The 20,278-nt window shown below is 40.6% G+C and overlaps 1 protein-coding gene across 1 annotated transcript in view; it reads right to left on the reverse strand.

Annotated features, from left to right (window-relative positions):
• Positions 1–20,278, reverse strand: part of LOC134873694 (phosphatidylethanolamine-binding protein 4) — a 58,501-nt gene that overhangs the window by 13,756 nt on the left and 24,467 nt on the right. The gene's annotated exons all lie outside the window — the stretch shown is intronic.

The raw sequence follows: 20,278 nt of genomic DNA on the forward strand, positions 1-20,278 counted from the left end.
AAATCAAGCTGCATTTCTCTTTAGAGATGTAGACAACTCAAAACACACAATGGTATTTTGTAGAGTCAACACTGGGATCGGCTGAAAAACCCCCACATTTTTAAATGAAAATGTGGGTTTTTTTTAAAGAAGGGAATGAATTTGATCCAACTATTTCAGTAGGACTCTGTAATAGCGTTTAGTTTAAATTATTGACATCAAGATGTACGGTTTTTGTTTGCTTTCTAGTAATATGAGGAAAACCTGGAGTCCAGAAAATGCTGTTTGGAGTGCCAATTAAAATGTTACAACCCAATTTTCCAAAGTACATAGTGTGTCTGCAAATCTGCTCCAGAATGACTTTGATGCACTTTGTAATGAATCATGATTTTTAACATTTATATTTGACCCTTTTCTAAAAGATGTTTAGCAGAAGCAAAGCATGTGTCGTCTGTCGTGCATCGTCTCATCTGTAATCCTGTGTGTGCTGTTTAGGAGGTTAAGCATTGAGCATTAGAAAGCACAGCCCCAGTGTTTACACAGCCTGGTAAAATTCAGAAGATTAGCTTCAACTGTGAGCATCTTCATCCACTGATCAGTGAGAAAAAAAGCTTTATTTAGAAATAGCGAGAGTCCTGCAGCCTGCAGGATCCAAACCCATTGCCATAGCAACAGGTAGTCAACATTTGAGCGTGCAACATTTTTCCCACATCTTAATGCTCGCCTCTCGCTCGCTCTGCTCGGCACCCTCTGCCCTTTTTATTTCATTATGATACATAGAGTAAAAACAACAGCAAATGAATGCAGAATTGAAATTCAGCCAAACAATAAAAGACAAGTCAATCATGAGCAGCGCTCGCAGAGCATCACGACTTTCAAATAAGAGTCAGATTTATGTTGAGGGTGGTTTTATCTGTTCTCTGTTACAGGAGTTGTGACGGGGCAGGGCGGCGTCGAGGTCCCTGACTCCTGATGTTCACCGGGGAGTGACGGACTCGCTCACACTAATCTACAGGACATTCTCACATGGTAGGCGGCCCCCCTCCCTAGGGACCCCGCTGTGGGGGCGGGACACAAGTTCTGACCACTAAGTGATTGACAGCCGCTTGCTGTGTTAATTGTGTTTTGTGTATTAGGAACGGTTCAGCTGCAAGCATGATCTTTCATATGAAAAACCTGAATCTCTATAATAAGAAATATAATTGCAAAGTTTAAATATTCAGTTGCATCAACACATTTGTTGACAAAAAAAAAGCAACAACAGATTATATAATAACGGAGATTTGAGATGCATTATTTTAACAGTTGGATTTATCATAGTGTTATCTATTGCTTCTTGACCCTGTTGAATGGTTTGCTGGTTAACCCCACCCTTGCAAAATCTGGAAATGATGATGAAATAAATTAGGGATATAATACGATTACAAGGATCACACAATGTACCCGCCAAGGAGCTGCCTAACAAGCACTAACACGGTTTTCTCATCTAAAATACATTTTGTCTTGGCATGGATGATAGAAGTAGTGGCTCCTTATATCCCAGAAAGTTGTCCATATAGTGAATCTATCACAGCTTTGTTCAGCAGCCACAAAGCGTATTGATGCAGGTAATCTAAGATCAATGATTTCCTCAGATAGGATGATACTCTGAGCTCAGGGTTAGCAAAGTCAAAAGCACTGAGACTCCACACCCCGGACAGCTGAGCTCCCCAATAAAACCAGCAACAGCATTCACCTTTAGCAGTGATAACTATCTTCATATACGATAGGTACCTGATGTATTTCATGAGAAAAGCATAGAATAAATGTAGACAAGTATAGCTAAATGACTGTAGTACATGTGTATTAAAGGGTAAGATGCTTTAATGTTAGTCCTTATTAAGTGTATTCTGCAGTATATAATACCAGGGTGTCCAAACATTGAGGATACATGGGATAAAATTCCACAAAAAAAATGGTGCAACTCTCCTGCAGTACAATGCATACTGACCAAACGGTTTTATTTTTGGAGTATCTGTGCTGGCCTCAAGCTGAGGATCAAACTTACGTTACATAAGGAAGATGATAGAGAGAAAAGTAGCTTAGACCATCCTAAAAATGTACCGTATGGGTTGCTTATAATATAAGTAACGCATGTAGACACTACGGCTGAATCCACTTTTCATCTGAAGCACTCAGATATATTAAAATGTGTATATTTACCACGCGAGCTCTATAGCGTTCTCACGGCTGCTGTCTTTGTGTTTCATCTGCAGGAAAATGTGCAAGTTATGTCATTTCAACAGCTGAAAGTTGTAAACGAGGAGCCGCTTCATTATCTATGCAGTTACCAAGGAACCCACTATCAGTGTTTCTAAATATTTTCTCATTCCGATACTCGATTTTTAATTCATATGTTCATCAGTTTAAATGTTGTCTTCTAGTTTCAATCATTGAAACAGATAAATATATACAATACTGCCTCCTTTTAATTATTCATAATGATTTATCTCTTGATGTAGTGTTTTAAACAAGAGTGGAATGTTATTTGCTTACCATTTAGTTAAAGGGCAAAGCAAATGTGTTTTACTCAACATCAAACACAGATGACCTTGCATCGAGTTCATGTGAGGGTTATTCCGTCAAAGAAGATGTGACTATGTTTTGCATCCTTGTGCGAGGGGAATACCCATTATTGTGGCTGTGGTAGTGAATCATGCACTCAGCAGTGTGGGAGAGGCAGAAACTGACGGAGGTAGAGAAACTGGTTGCATCAAAATGGCTGTTTACTGTTCTACATTCTCAACAGGAAAGAACATCATACCCTAAAAAAGCAACGGAAAATACACTGGATTGGAAGAGAAATATTATTGCACTTGAAAAAAAGTAAGCTTCAACTCCATGTAAGTCTTATTTTAGTTGTTAATTCCCTCATAAATATCTGATATAAACCTAAATTCAGACCAAACCTTTGGCTTTGTATTTGTTGTACTGTGTTGACACTGCTGGAAACTTTCCAACCCTCTTCTGATGTATTTGTGGCAGCAGAGGGGGCAGAGAGTAGGGACGCCACCTTTCAAATAGAGGGTGCGAGTTCAAGACACTGCAACAGGAAGCTGGTGGTCTGGGAATGAATCAATGAACGGTCCACGAAAAAGACAAAGTGTCCACAAGCTGTTGCAGAGCTGACCCTGATCTCTGATCCGCCTGAGGAGGGCAATCATGGGGAACCGCATTGTGGATCTGAAATCTAAAAATAAGCGTACCAAAAATTTATTACATTTATCATCCATTGCTTGTTCCTAAATGTGAGATTTCTCAATGTTTCTCTGTTCAAATGTAGGAATGATCCACCACTTTAGACATCAGATGTGAGTCCAGCTGCGAACACTTCATCCTCCCTGTTCATCATGGCCCAGCTTGCCTTCATGTTTTACTGACTCTGTTTTAAATCGTGACTCAGACAAAAGCAGAAAGGATCCCGCACAGCCTACACGTTAAGAGCGATGAATAATTCTAAAAAAATCTGGAAAAAGCAACGCACCAGAGCTCTTTTCTGTGGGTCACGTAAAAGCCTGACACTCCAAAGACTGCAAACAACTCGTGCTCTCTGTGCCAAGTTACCACAACCAAGGCTGATCCAGAACTACTAATGTATCATGATCGACTGCACATCAGAGATATCATGGAATTCTTGGTAGTGATAATTGATCAGACGCCGATGCACCGATGCACCTCCCTTGGGTCTCAAAAGCTAAGTGGAGGAGGTACTCAGATGACTTACTATTACCAAAAGTAGCAAGGCTGAAAGTACTCAAGTCCTGCATTTAGAAGAGATAGAAGATAGAATCGGAGGATGAAACCCTCTTTATTAGTCACAAACATGCACAAAGCAGAGCACAAGAGAAATTGGTCCTCTGCATTTAACCCATTCAACCCTAGTACTAGGATGGGTTAAATGTCCATCCTAGTACTAGGATGGACATTTAACCCATCCTAGTACTAGGATGGGTGGGCAGCTATTGTGCAGCGCCCGGGGAGCAATGGGGAGGGGGGATTGGAGGCGTCCAGTGCCTTGCTCAAGGGCACCACAGCAGGGCTTAGGAGGTGAACTGGGACCTCTCCAAGTAGCAGTCCACTTTCCATATTTCAAGTCTGTATGGGGACTTGAACCAGCGACCCTACGATTCCCAGTCCAAGCCCCCATGGCTGAGCCACTGCTGGACTGAAGAGTGTTCTTTTACTTTTACTTAAGTAAAAGTACAAAAGCATCAGCCTCAACTTAAAGGATCAAAAGTGCTTGTTATGCTTAAGGCATAAGGCCCTTATATATTATATTACTGGATTATTATTATTCCTGGAAGAAGTACTCAGCACTAGGTGTCCTTTAGTCGTCAAAATACTCCATTAAATCTAAAGGTCTTACAAGTACTATCAACAGAAAATGTACTTACAAAAGTAAAGCACTAATTCTACGCAGAAAAATGGCTTCATGTGAGATACTGTATATGACATTATCTGATAGTTAATATTGTTGCATCAAGTAGAATTGTAATGTTGCAGACAGTTACCTTAAAGAGTTAGTCCACTAATGTGTAGAGATGCATTATTTTATGCATTAAGTTTATCAGATGTTCTTTAATGCAACATCTTAATCTGAAAAGTCACTAAAGCTTACTGAATAATAATACATAATGAATACTTGTAGTTGAGTAAATTACATAATATCCCTTTAAATGTAGAGGAGTATAAGTATAAAGTAGCATTTAATGGAAGTACTTTAAAATTGTACAGTACTTCTTTGTTACCTTCCACCACTGCTTAAAAGTGGCAGGGTAAACTTGCCCAATTGAGCTCAGTACTGTACATTGTTAACTTCTCCAGGCTTGAGAGGAGGAGATGAGCGGTGAGTTTGTATAATGCGTCGACATAACTTCCGCTGGGAATCCTCTGACAGGAGGTAGGAGTCCACGAGGAGGTGGTGAGTAGGTACCGGGGTGCGGTTTCACCAGGAATACCCGCTCGCCCAACAACCCTTCTCCTTCTCTGTGTGGGTGAGTGCTTCCCTTTGTCAGTTACTCATGCACCTCCTTGTATACACACACCACTTCCCTCCTCCTCTTCTTGCACACCCTGTAAACCCACACCTACGACAATCAGCAACCCACGTCCTTCTAATGCAGTTCTGAGAGCATCATTCTCCCTTTTACTTGCAGTCAGGCTAACAGACGGGGAGAGAGAGCATGACAGATGGTGTTCACAGCTCTATTTCTGAGGCTGGACTTGTACCGCCACAGCCACCCCTCCCCTCCCCCCTTCGTCTATTCCACTCAAGCCAAGTGCTTATGACTGCCTCCTCATCTTCGCCTCGGTAATCAGCCCATTCATTTGCAGGGTTATTGTGAATTAAAAGTCTGTGTCTCACAAGGAACATCTCCGTTTACAGGTTAAACAGCTTCTTTTTTATACCAGAGAGAATCATAGCACGGCTCAACTAGCAGACGTTATTTTAAGGAATTCCTGTTCTTACAATCCTAATTTCTTCTAGGATTTCAGTGTGGTCTCCCATTTGTGAATTTAAAATGACGAGGTGAAAAGATTCTCTTATCTTATTACTCAAAAGAGATGAGTAAGATGACCTATGTTTTGGTTTTCTGACGTAGTATGAATCGTTTTTTCTGTGATAAGAGTCAGTTACTCATGGTTTCATGTTTTTTTCCCTCTCATATCCAACCCACCCACTGTCTTACCAGCATATCCTGTTCAGGGTGACAGGGGGGCTTATCCCAGTGTGAAGTGATAGATGAGTTTACCTTGTATGACATCACAGGGTAACATTTCAATCACTGCCCTCATTTTAAAAATGTTCATCTTCCGTGCACATCCTTTACATGCATTGATGTTGTACAGTACAATTTCCTTTGGTGATACTTGTGTGTGCAAGAACTAACCGTTGCAGTGTTGTTAAATGCAGTTCTGTTATAAGTGGAGTCGATCTCCATTGTCAGAAACGTAGACAGTGTGTGCAGTGATGACGTTGTTTTGTAGGCCGACCATGAAGTAAGCGTAGCTAGGGTCACCGATGGGATTTTCTATTGGACTTTTGAATATTGCAATATCAGGGTGATCTCTGCCTTTGACCACATCTTTTATGATGTTTGAGTTGTAAATAAAACCGGCAGAAGTAAAAAAGCTAGTGGCTGTAAATGAACTACATCAGGGTCTCATGGCCTCACATCACCACCGCTAAGCTGAAGGCGGCTAATGTTCGGCTTGATGACGTTTATACACACATTGAGTAGAAGCTTTCTTATGACACAGAACATTCAAACGTTCTCCAGTTGGGTTGTTACCGATGCATCACGTTTTGTCATAGAACAAAACGTGATGCACCGTTAGGTTTGTGTTGAACACAGACCTTATTTCAGCCATCTTACTAAAAACACATCCAGAAAACCATTGATCTCAAGGCGAGGGACATAAAGTAATAAAATGCTAACACTTTCCCTGGTTTTAGGACTCATTCCTGCACCGCTATATAGCCCTAAAACACTCTAATCTGATGTCTTGGGTACTTTTAGCTTTGCAGTGCATAAGCTTCATTGTAGCAGAGCCATGCTGTACGATGCAGTGGAAATGCCCCATGCTCGTATCCTTACTTAACAGATAGATGTTCTCCCTTCCTCTCCTACACCTCCAACTAGCCTTCAACCAGCTATCCTTGCTATGTGGTCCTGAAAGATCTCAAAACAGCTAGTCAGGTTTGCCAATAACTCTTAAGCCGAAGTAAAATAACTATGCATCAGGTGCAGACACACGTGCAACTCAGAAGTACTCAGATGTTCACATGCCATTATGGGGAGCCACCTTCCTCCCAGGACCTGGGAGAGCATCCGAGACCACTTTCACAGGAAGCACTATGGTATAAAATAACATCAGCTTTTCTGTGTGACTATAGGGGGTCTCTGTGAACTCAGCCTGCATAGTCACTGTTAATTTTTCTTGCAGATATTTTATTACCATATATAGACAATGGCCCACAGTTCATCTCTGAAATGCATTGAGTAAAGGGGGCATATGGCTCTGTAACTGAGGCAAAACGAGTGTGAAGAGGTTGAACCAGGTGCTGACGAATGGCAGCTAACAGATGGCTTAACCTTTTGAACTGCAATGCAAACCCAAGCTAGACGGTGTTCCTCCAGTGGAAGCTCTGCAGAAGATGATCTGTGGCCTTTGCAGGTCACACAGACCGTGGCAAAGACAAGCGCCGCATGCACTGGGAGAAACAACAGCCTTTATTTTATAACAGGCAATCTTTACTGCGCCATTGAGCAGCTGGTAGATGTGTATGACATTATAGCACATTCAACTTATGTTTTATTCATGTTTTAAATGTTGAGATGTCAACAAATATACCAATGAGTCAAACTTCATTCAAGTTAACATATACGGGATAAATACTGGCTCACACACATTTGGTCGACATTTTAAATCACCAAAATAATCAGTTACATTTCTTATTTTGGGATCACTGCAGAACGTAGAAGTCTTTGAATCCCTATATGTCTGTTATCCCCTCTATATCCTCCTTTCAAATCTCTCTAATGAAGGCTAAACTTCCCCAAAACTGATTAGATTGAACCCTATTAGATTCAACATAACCCCTAACAATCTTTTTTTCCTCTCGATACGGTACATGAGCCCGTGTTATGAAAAAGCCTAATGGGCTTGAGTCCGGGTTGACTGGTTGGTAGAGCGACCTAATGGTGATCAGCTGAGTGGGGTGGATTGGCCTCAGCAGGACAGGGTGAAAGCCAGTGGGGGAGTCACCCATGATCTGCTTCAGTGCATCAACAAATTAACCCACTTAACAATGGCCATGCTGGACTAATGGCTTTAGTAAAGAAGCTCATTTGGCTTTGGTAATGAACTGAGTTGGAAACATAAACAGTCCAGTTATTAAGTGAAGTCCAGCCATCACTGACATCGCCCGACACACTGCGATGCACCAAACCGACACTCCTCTGGCCGTGCTCATTAGGAAGGAAGCATACCATTACTCAAATCACTGGTTTAAGAAACTAGCCACCAAAACTCATTATCACCCTCATCTACTCAGTCTTAATTTGCATAAATTACACATTTGCCTTAACAAAGTGGCCGTGCTGGGCTGGTCATCTTATTCTTGTGGAGCAGATTGGGCCTAACAGGGCAGAGTACAGGCCACGGTGAGAGCGATTTAATAAGATAATTCAATCCAACATGGGTGCTGCTTCACTCACACGCTCCTGTGTGTGCATGGGTGCTGATGAGTCTGTACTTTAGTACTGTTGAGGGAAGCCCAAGCCTGAGTTCCCAAGGTAACAGTCGGTTTGAGTGGGGGCTGGCTGACTCATTTGAAGGGAATCCTGGAACCTGAACAAGGCTGCCCACTCGCCCCCACCCCCAGCTTCATCAGCACAACAAGCAAACAAGGCGCTGACATGTCCCCATATAGGGCTTCCCACTAACGGGGGTGGCACTGGAAAATCCCAGCCTGAGCTTGCCTACCAGTAGCATCAGAAGACACACACACAGAAACACGAGGCCTCACTGCTCCATGGCTACAGCAACAGAAAGCCCGTGGAGAGAGTGAATTAATAGGCTATAATGTAGCTGTATGCAGACACATACATCCAGGAAAGGTCTGGATTTTGACATGAGAGGATGGGGGTGGAAGAGGAATAGGACAATTAACTTTATTCAAAAACAGCCAATGACACAGTGAGTGTGAACGGTGACACAAAATAAATGAAACCTTGTAGGCCTGGGCGTGGAGGAGGATGAGAAAGAGAAGTGAGAGGATGAAGGAGGAGTAGGTGGACAACAGAACGAACTTTGTGCCCACACAATTAATCTAATTATTGAGAAATTGAAAGAGATCAACAGGCGTGTAATTGACCAGTTAATTAGTTCAAGGTCAGTCTTTCACTTTTTAATTTGGAAGGACGTTGATGACGGGGATATTTTGGTTAGATATCCTGAAATGAGCAATGATTTTCAAACTGATAAACAGCTAACTATACAAACGTTGGATTGTTATCCATATCTGCTTTATGTAACTTTAATCCATTGTGGTATTCATAGAAAACAAAGACAATTCAAAAGCTGAGTAATGTTTTTGAACAAAGTACAGGCCATCAAACGGAAAAGTGAGCGTGTAGTCGGTAATGCTGGCTGATAAGAGCAGCCATTTGATATGCTTCTGTCCGCGGTTATATCTGTTGATAACTCTATAGTTCATTCAGTGTCTTTAGTCATTAACAACTGAGAGCTGGTACAAAGGGATTTAAGAGGCAGCATTACTGTTTTGAATCGCTGGATGTTTAATTCTTCTATTATAATTGAGGTAGGAGCGAGACAGAGGTTATGGTAACTGCTGGAAACCTGTCCCACTTCACAGAAAGGTTAATGAACCTTACAAGTCCTATGGGAGATGGAGTATGCTGTTAATTTGACAAACGTGGGAAATAAATGCTTTTATGCTTTTATTGACGGTGACCAATAGCGGCCTTTGCTGAAATGAAAGGTTTTAGTCTTTTGGGTGCTTTGCTATGAGGCAAAACAATAATGTGGAATGCATTTGTTGGAAGAAACTAAGTACATAATTGTTTGAATAGCAATTTCAGGCCAAAAAAGCATCTTCATTATTAATTCCTACTTTTGTGGAGCATATACTGCGCTAAATGTACAGTAACCTAATTCACGTTATGAAACATCTGCCTTTATTCTGAATACATTTGTGGCAATGGGGGATTTTAAAAAGCTGCATTTTAAAATCTACATATTTCCACAATCTATTTTATACACGGCTGGTCTGGGTTGCATTTTAACAGGGCACCGAGGGTATTTTATACTGACAGCTGGAAGAGGAACATGTGCAACAATGTTGGCGCTAACCTGAATGGGTCTGTGGGTTAGAGGAAATCATAGTAAAAGGTGCTTGTAATATAGATGAACAGAACAAGGGTTTTAGGCACAGGTCCAACTATGTATACAGTGTGCATGATTAAGAGATTAAATGGATAATCTCCTTCCCATTCAATGAGCCTGACGGAGGCAGGGATCTGGTTTCTCCAAGATAGACCTTCACCAAGGCTTAAATCGAACAGTTCAGATAGACATTCATCGGTTATTTAAAGCTTGGTAGATTTAAACAATCTTAGGTGAAACAAATGTGGTGTACATTCAAATATCCAGGTAAATTATAATTATTTTCAACAAAAAATAAAATAGAAATCAGTGAATTTGATGTACTTACAATTATGAGACAACATAAGGTTGTGGTGGACTGTAACCAAGTACATGCATTGAAGTACTGTACTTGAATATGATACTGAAGTATCTTACTTGAGTATTTTCATTTGCTGCCACTCAGTATACTTCTACTCAAGTGATAAGTAACAATTTAAATGCGGAATGGAGTATTTGACATTGTGGTATTGCTATTTAAATGAATTTGGAAGTGTGTACTAGTGCAGTTTCCACATTTTAGGAGGTGCGACATTTAAAAAAAGGCAAACTATCTTACAGTATAGCACTCTCAATTAAGTATTGGGGTAGTACAAATATGTCCTGTCCTAAAAAGAGTCTTTTACAGACACAAGAAAAAATATTTGTACGGAAAAATACCCTACCATGATTATTTAAATCCATTAAAATGAGAATATTAATGCAAAAAGTATCATTCCCTCCAATGTAAGTGAATCATATCACACCTGGAATGTCAGTCATTTGTGCCAAATCTGGCCCTACCCCATATTCGCTTTTCAACTACAGCTTTAGGATCTTCGTGTTTTTTTGTCAGCCATTTCCCTTGGATGAGTGGTGATGATCTGGTGCAGAAAACAACAAAAACACAGGCAAAGAAAATATCTTCCATCCCTGATTTTAGGCATGATTTAAATAACTCATACTAGATAATCAGAAAACTCAACGGTGCAGTTAAATTCAGATTTGCTTTCCATACTTTAAGAAGGCAACAGAAACATGGCTCCTTCAAACTGCTAATGCTGTCAAAATTGGGATCAGTTGCGATTTTTACATCTGGAAAAAATTGATTCTGCTGCCGACAACTGGTATTGGCGCGGTCTAAGAGCAAAATTAAGACTCTCCTAACCTTAAAGGCCAGCCTAGCATATCTTCATGAAACCCGTGTTGTTCTTTGATACCCTTTCTCTTCCGAGCCAACTCTCTCTCTCTCTCTCTCCTTTCTTTCTCCCAGCGATACTATGGGCGTTGCTTCCTGTGCGCGGATGTTTGCCAGAGGAACCGTACGAATCCGAGCACCACAATCCCTCTTAACCTTTGACCTTGGCTTATTGTTACCTGTGAGCTTCACTGTGGCAAACATGTTGTACTAGTACTGCACAGCCCTGCAAGCTGTTTGTGTTCTGCAAGTATGGAGGGCAGGGGAGGAGGGAGGGAAGAGAGGGAGCTATTTAATCCCCCCCAAAGGAACTCCCCTCTCAACCCGTATCGTGAACTCACAGGCAAATCACGTTGCTTGAAGGCACACCACACACACACTGCTGTCTTTTTAATTTCATCAGCTGAAAGAAATCTATACAGTGCTTTGGAATCAGACTGAGCTGCGGAGAGACGTGAACTATACAGCACCCTGGAATGTAAACAGGTTTCTCACCGAGTGTAGCATAAAAATACCACTATGTAAAAAAACCTCTTGGCTATGATAATGGTCAATAGTACAGATCAGAGGTCTTAGTAGATTGTATGGTTGTTAGTCCTACAGCATATCAATAAGAAGAAGAAGTTGAACAAATCCAGAGAACAATTCTGAGGAAATGCAGCTACACAAATTATTCAACGGATAGTGTTGGCTGCTACTGTAAAACCATTGTATTGATGGTGTCTTTTTGCTTGCCATTATGAAGAACATTATCTACTGAGAAAATTAGGAACGTTGTTATTAAAACCAATGCAGTCAGCTGCTTGGTTAGGAACAGATAAGGGCTATTGTGTTATTTAATATCCATCAAAAATATCTACATATATTTATCAACCCTGCATCACAAAGTTTGGCAACAGTGAATGCTCTTACGTTTAACATACAGAATCTAATGATTTGTTCATTATACAATAAAGTTCTTGGTCATATCCTGCAGCTTTCTAATTTTATAGTTTGCTATAACTTTTGGAATACAAACAATCCTAATAAGTACGTAGAGTTAGACAGGCCATTATGATATCTGCCAACTTTGCATTCATAGCTGTCACACTTAATTATCGTGCCAAAAAAAAGAAAATACATTGGCTGCAGGAGGTCTTTTGTGAAGTCTTTGTTTTTGTGTACAATTAACTGGCAAGCATGCTATATACTTAAGTAAGGGCTATTTTAGGTCTGCATAATTGTTAGTGAGTTGTTTTTATCAGCATGCCTCACTCCCCTTCACCGCACCCTATCAGGAGACACCCCTAAGAGGAAGAGTTTTCCACAGCCGCGGCCCCAGCAACCCCCCACTAACCCTGACATTTGTTCATTTTACCGCCCCTCTCTCTCTCTCCCCCCTTCTGGTTTCTAATGCCTGCTTTGTTTCCCCCGTCCATGTCTGTCAAAATTGACCAGTTTACAGGTAGGTAGGCAGAGTACGGCAAGCCCCCCACCTGTACCCTGAAACGCATGAATTTGCACGCAGGGCCGACTGCCAGATATCCTGCTTTACTGACTGAAGTGGAGGGTGAGGAGAGGGTGGGGGGAGTGGGGGGGGTATGACAAAGACGACAGCTTGTGTGGGGGAACATTGTCTGCGGCTGCGACTAGAAATCTTTTCAGGAAAAACAGGATTTTATACACAATGGTCGTGGGTGTGAAGAAAGGGGGCACATATTAAAAGAAGCGCTTTATGTGTGCAGAGCTACTGGTTTTAAAACGCATTTAGATGGAGAAGGTCCAATCTGTTCTTTTTTTCTCCCTACTAGGCTATAGTGTGACAGACTGGATCAAAGGGGGCTTTCCAGGTTGTCCTTGTTTTTTTAGAGACTAATCGGGATACAGTGTGCAAGGTACAATTAATGTAACGCACTATAGGCCTACTTCCTTAAAAAAAATTATGTATAAGAGAAGTAATTTCTTTCTCGTGGAGGAAGAAACTAAATGTGTTCGAGCAATAGGAATTTAGTCTTTCTTTAAAAAAGCTATTAAAGGGGCCCTATTATGCTCATTTTAAGGTTCATATTTGTATTTTGTGTCTCTCCTGTGACATGTCCCCATGCTTTAATGTTCAAAAAGCTCTTTACTGTTCTCATACTGCCTGTGCTGCAGCACCTCTTTTCACCCTCTGTCTGAAACCAGAGCCCAGTCTGCTCTGATTGGTTAGCTGGCCGGCTCTGTTGTGATTGGTTTACCGCTCAGAGATGTCCGGGCCTTTAGCCTACTAAGGCCTATACTGACATCACTATATAACACTTGCTCTATCCAATAGAAGCGCAAGTGTTATATAGTGATGTCAGTCTGTTATGGAAGTTAACAAAGGAGTCCAATGGAGGTGTTTCAGGCAGGGGGGTGGTGGGTGGAAGAGAAGCTCCCTCTGGAGAAAACCTTGGGATTCAAGCCTTTGCAGACCATTTACATGCACACACACACACACACACACCTATAAAACACTCTACAGGACAATTGAATACAATCCAAAAAGCATTATAGGGCCCCTTTAAGTAACATGTGAGAACTATAATGCATGGATGATTAATTCCTTGCTGCCCAAACAACATTCATTGCTTCTGACAGGAAGTCATAGCAGCTCACGTTCTTCATGCAGTGAAACCTCTTCAATCATCTCACCACGGCAACCACAGCAGGGTCAGTTGTTATAGAGATAGCGAGAGGCTCGGTAGGTTATCAGCTACAGTATTGTGTGTGTGTGTGTGTGTGTGTGTGTGTGTTTGTTGTATGTGGACGGGGGATGGTGCTGACAATTGAGCGGAGGATTCTTATGTAATTCTCCCTTTAGGTAGCGGAGAACAGTGAGAGCAGCAGCCCACACTAAAGACTGAAGAAGAGCCTGTTTGTTAATAGGCTGCAAGTGAGCATTTGTAGTTAGAAACGTTTTTTACCAGGCTGCTGGACTGGGGGGGGGGGGGGAGTCCAGATGTAGCAGAGTGATAGTCAAGGTGACAGCGAGTTTAAGTACGAAGTGGGCATGTCTCCCCAACGGTTCCTGTTTGTTACTAACATCGATACACAGGAACAAAACCTGGTCTCCTAAAACGTATGTTCCCATACGAAGAAACTGAATTATCAACTACTATTTTAATCGGGATAAAGTTACATTTGGACATTTAAAAAAATACAGTTATAATTAAAGTGTGTGTAGAGAGGAGGTTGGGATGGATGACGGATCGATGGATGTGTCAAAAAACATTCACAAAGGAGATCGCTGTTAGTGCGACATAAACCAAAAGTAAATGTACGGTACGTAGTAGTACTTTTTTGGCCTTTTCTTTTCATTTCAAATCAAGTTAAAGGGGCCCTATTCTGCTCCTTCTAAGGTCTCATGATTGTATTTTGGTTAAAAAAGCCCCTCTTTTCCCCCTCTGTCTGAAACCAGAGCCCTGTCTGCTCTGATTGGTTAGCTGACCGGCTCTGTTGTGATTGGTCAACCGCTTAGAGATGTCACGCCCCTTAGCCTATCACGTGCAATGTGTTGGAGCGCTAGCCGATTCCATTGTGTTCCTGAAGTAAACAAAGGAGGCCAGTGCTGGTGTTTCAGGCAGGGAGGGGGAGACAGACTCCCTCTGGAAGGAACTTTGCGATTTCAGTCTTGCAGACCTTTTACCTGCACAAAAACATCTTACATATTTCAGGAAAAGGAAAAGCCCAAAAGCATAATAGGGCCTCTTTAATGAAATGTTTTAAACTGTGACTATAATAAGAGAGGAAGTACAATTCCGTTAATTGCGAATGAGGGTTAGTTGTATTTGAACATCATTTTAAGATTAGCAAACTGCACACACACACACACACACACACACACACACACACACACACACACACACACACACACACACACACACACACACACACACACACACACACACACACACACACACACACACACACACACACACACACACACACACACACACACACACACACACACACACACACACACACACACACACACACACACACACACACACACACACACACACACACCCTAAAACAACCTAAAACAGATTAAAAAAGAAAAGACAAGCCGGCTAAAACCAAAAAAAAATCCAAACTAACAAACACTAGCGTCCTTGGGAGGCTGAGAGGCTGTGAGGAGAGTCTGATGAGCTTTAGTGAGGAATGACTTCCACAGGCTGAACTCCATGTAGTAGCACCTCTGACATTTGTCTGGCTGTAGCTGACAGCAGGATGAGCACCGCTCTAAATGTTAAGCACCTCCAGCTGAGCCTCCATGTTAAGGGCTATTGTTGACTTGTACCAGGGGAGGTTTTCAGATAATTTATGAAAAAGCATGAATGACCCGCGTGTAAACTTTATCCGGGTCAAACAAATTCAAGCTGCAATATCAGATGCAAAATGCAAAATACAAGTTTTCTGACTCCTTGGTAATTTACTAAACCCTTCTTTAAGTTCTGGCACAACTCTTAATCACAAACACAATCAGTTTACTTACTCGTCACACACATATACCATTAAGAACAATCTGTTGCCATTATTTAAGGCACTGCACACAATGAACATGTGTTCATGCCGTCAGTTTTAGGTTGAGACAAAAGACGACAACAGGTGCACCGAGTGGAGTTTAGACGCGAGTAAAGTTGCTTCATATGACTTGGAGCCAGGAGGCACGTCTGTGTAAAAGTTTGTGAAACCACAAACAAGCAAACTGTTAACCTGGGTTATGGGCATGTTTAGCAACTTTGGAGGAAAAAAAAAACACATCACATTAAAAAGGAAAATTGTTCAATTCCTCTGCGCCCACCCCCTTGTCATAAGATATGGATGTCCCGTAAGGTTATTTGTGTTTGCTGGGAAATGAAGTGCTCAACTGGATTAAAAACATACTGCATATGTTTGGAAATCTGTTTCCCTGGGCGTATGAGTGGAGTGAGCGAGCGTGAAGCAGCAGCTTGCGTCTCCTCCAAGAGAGAGGGCAGACACTCTCATCATTAGCTGGGCTACAATGTGCTCCTCTACCTGCTCCAATCTGCACAGCCAGGCTCCTCTCTGACGCCAGACAGATGTTCCCAGCACGAGGTGCAAAGTACGGAGAGGGGAAACGAGAGTGAGCAGGAGAGAGGCAGAAGAATGGAAATATTCAGCAGAGTACACAATAAGAGTTTAATTATGAATAATACCAATGGTTCTTTGTTCTCGCAATGAAGCTAGCTGTGGTTCGTCTGGCCTTTGGGAAATTGTTTTTGGCTTCCATATGGGGGCAGCTGTCTGTCAAAAAAGAAACGCTTAAATCACAACATGCCACAGTAGGGATAATTACAGGATAAATAACAATGCAATTGTGTATGTTTATTTGCAATATTGGATAGGTATTTTTTAAAACAAACTCTCAAGACTTTTGCAGAGGTTAAATAGTCATTTCAGCACTCAGGAACTATCATCTGCTGATCAGAATCTAATAACTAATGACTGAAACTGGACGAGACATTCTCCAGTGCTTACAGTCATGTGTCTCTAACGAGCCAAAGTGGACGTGACATAAGGGACTGAAGGACAAGTCTTTAGCTATGTGTCAGAACAGGGTTGGGCTTCATGCCGATAATTCAGAAATCATGTTGTAATAAAAGGGAAATAAAGTCTGATTTCTCTAACCAGTTCCTCATGGCCTTCTTTAGGAAAACAGCACGTTTGTGTCCTAAATACTGTAAATACTTGAGAGGAAACATGAATAATTATAACTAATCACAGATGTTCAAAGTGATTAACGCAAATTCACTATTTTTAACAATTGACAGCAATACCTTTTTTATTGCTGAACTTAAAAACATCCACTCAATATAGGAGAAGTCACAAGCTAGTGTTGTCTTTGTTACAGAAACATCTCTGTTTCTGTAACAAAGACAAAGTGGATGTGACAAACATAAATAAAGGACTGTTCTGGATGTACCTTTTGAAGATATAAAACGACTACATATTTTTATTATTAAACTGATGAAAACATCCACCGAAAATACTAATTGATACTGTCAGAGCAGTCACAACCTGATATAGCTTATCCCTCTGTGACATGAACTAGCATTGATCCCAAAAATATTAAGAGTCATATCATATCTAACAATGGGGGGTTAGCTTGTTTATGTGGAGAGTTAGGAACAACAAAGAGACACTCTTTTTGGTAAAAAAAACATTGAATGAAATGCAATAAAGGGTTACACGCCCAATAGTTTGCAGTTAAAGGACATCTTGAGGTGTGGAGCAGACGATCTCTGCAGGCTGCAGAATTCACAAACACAAAGCCAGCTGGTGTGATACAGTCACAATACTTCACTGTTTGTATTTGCCTGACCAGCAGTGAACGCAGGCTCTGTAGCCCCTTTGGGAGCTGCTACAACAGAGAAGGATGTTAAAGCATGCTCATCCCTCGTGCACCATAAGAACGAGCACAGCAACTGTCCAACTGGCCTTCAATTAGCCGGGGAGGAGAGGAAGTTAACAAACATGATGGCTTCCAATCCAAAGACATTATTGAAGAAATGAAGAACTGGATGGAAAACTGAATGAGCACAGCTTGAACAGATCAAGGCTGATCACAAAGCTCTAGTTTTATTAGATAACTGCTTTCCAGAGGAGGAAAAAATAAGACAAGTAAAATGACTAAAACCACACTGTGAAAACACTAGATCTTAAGTAAAAGTACTGTATCGAGAATAGTAATTTGTTAAATGAAGTACGATGAGGAATATGTACTTAAAGTATAAGGAGTAAGAGTACTCTTTGCAGAAAAAAGTACAAAAATGTCTAAATATTTGTACACATCAAAAGCATAAAATTGGTACCTTTAAGAAGCTGGAACTGGGAAATATGTTTGATCTTATAAGTAAAAATGCTGCCAATTCTCTTTCTGTTAACCCACTCATGGTTTCAGTTACTTAAAGATAATGCTGGACAGTTTATTACCAAATAATCATATTTTAAAGCTTTTCATAAGTATTGTGAGTCAACATTAACATGTACTGAGTAACTAGTAAACAAAGAGTGGAAGTATAAAGTTGAATAAAATGGAAAATACTCAGCTAAAGTATTATTCTATTTGAGCTTGTTTTATATTCATTTGATTCTCCTTGCTTTTTAATGTGATTCTGCTGCACTATTTGCTCATGCTTTTAATATTTTTAAATAAACTTCCCTTGCCTCAAATGTGTACTTAAGAACAGTACTTGAGTTCATGTACTTGGTTACTTACCACCTCTGCTGCTATGCTATCCAGTATACAGTAGTTACACAAATATTAAATAAATGTGTGTAATGTAAATTCCTATCAGGCAAACTGTCTGGGAGATAAACCCTCAGCAGAGTAACTTCATACATCACAGAAAGTGAGAAGCAATCCATATAAACCTAAGGCTACACATCACTATTTAAATGGGATTTTACAGCGATAATGAACACCTTGGCTTTTCTCAGAGCAGAAAAGAGCTTTAGCTGGGGCACTCTCTCGCAAGTTCATATTGCATCATTTCCACTCACAAGCCGCCAAAAGTATAATGAGAGGATAAGTATTAAGAAGTAAAAGTAACACCCAGTGCTGCGTTTATATAAGCCGCCTCTATTCAGATACTAATGATTTGCTTGTTACAGTAATTATCGCTGCTAGACCATACCGGAACATCTGCATTGATTCAGACTCTAGGAGAGCAGAGAGGGAGGGAGAGGCTCACAATCTGGATTTCAACTTGGAGAGCGAGACAACAATCTGTTGAAGGTTATTTTGGTAATTGTCCATAATTGATGTAAAACACAGAGTGCGTTAAAGAAGATTCTAAATGATGGTTTTTGTAGCTTGAAGGGTCAGGGAAAATGGGCAGTTGTGATGAAAATGCACATACATAATCTAATAATGAGACCGGACAGCTGGTGGGAGAAAATGAGATACCTCGACACAGTTTCCTCTTAACTGCTGCACTAAAGCGTTCTTGGCAGTCAGAAGCAATGATGTTACAAAAGATACATCCAGTTAAATAGAAGATTTGACACCAAAAGTTTAAATATGATTGTTTCCCACGCCCAGTTGGGCAGTTATTGTGCATATTCATACATATTTTGAAGATAGAAGAAATTAAACATATAAAGTTATCGAGTCACGATATTTAGTATGCAGTGCACAAATAGAGCCTGTTGTAGTAGCAAGAAATATCTGACTTTAAAGCAAGAATGTAGTAATACGGCCTTATTCAAGTTCAATGTAGATAAGGCCAGTCTGGTCTGTTGAAATCTTTTCAACATATGATTTTTTTTTAATACCACAGAAATGCATATCAAAAAAAGCTAAACGTACCCTGCCAAAAAAAAGCTGTGTCCATGTCAAAAAGTCAAGATTTGACACTGAACTTTTTTGGGCAGTTATTGTGCATATTTATGAATATTTTACAGTCTAAAAAGATGAACTTAGGTATGGAACAGTTTGTAAGTTATATAGTAGTGTTGGAGAGGTAGATATTTCTAACTCTTGGGCAGTTTGTTTGCATATTTATAAATATTTTAAAGCCTAAAAAGATGAACTTAGATACTGAAAAGTTTGTGTAAGGTAAACATTTCTGACTTTAACTTACATAACAGATTGTTTGTAATGTATTATACCAAGCACACTAAAAAGAAGTGTTGAAGTGGTTAAACATTTCGGACTTTAAAGCCAAGTCGTAGTAACAAGGCCCACACATATTGACATTCCCTTTACATATTTCATTATTTAAATGCCACAGAAGAGTTTTCCTACATCACTGAGTTACTGTTGCAAAGCATTCAGTTTAAATTGGAGGTATTACATCCTCAGTATGAAATCAGCCTAAAACTAAGATTACATTTTATTAAATGATGGCCTTTTTTTGTAGATGTTCTCCTTTTTTGGGGAGAAAATGTCCATACATTCTTATATAAAAGATATAATGTTATCCCCCTGAGACAAGTTTCAACGTTTTAGTAGGGGTGGGCGACACTGCAAAATTTTGTATCGATCCGATACCAAGTACTGTACATACAGGGCCAGTATTGCCGATACCAATACCGAAAACAGCTAATCTACTTTTGTGAAGGGGACAGCAACGTGTCATCAATATGCACATTTGAATGAAAATT

Source organism: Eleginops maclovinus, chromosome 12, assembly GCF_036324505.1.
Source record: "Eleginops maclovinus isolate JMC-PN-2008 ecotype Puerto Natales chromosome 12, JC_Emac_rtc_rv5, whole genome shotgun sequence".
Lineage (NCBI taxonomy): Eukaryota > Metazoa > Chordata > Actinopteri > Perciformes > Eleginopidae > Eleginops > Eleginops maclovinus.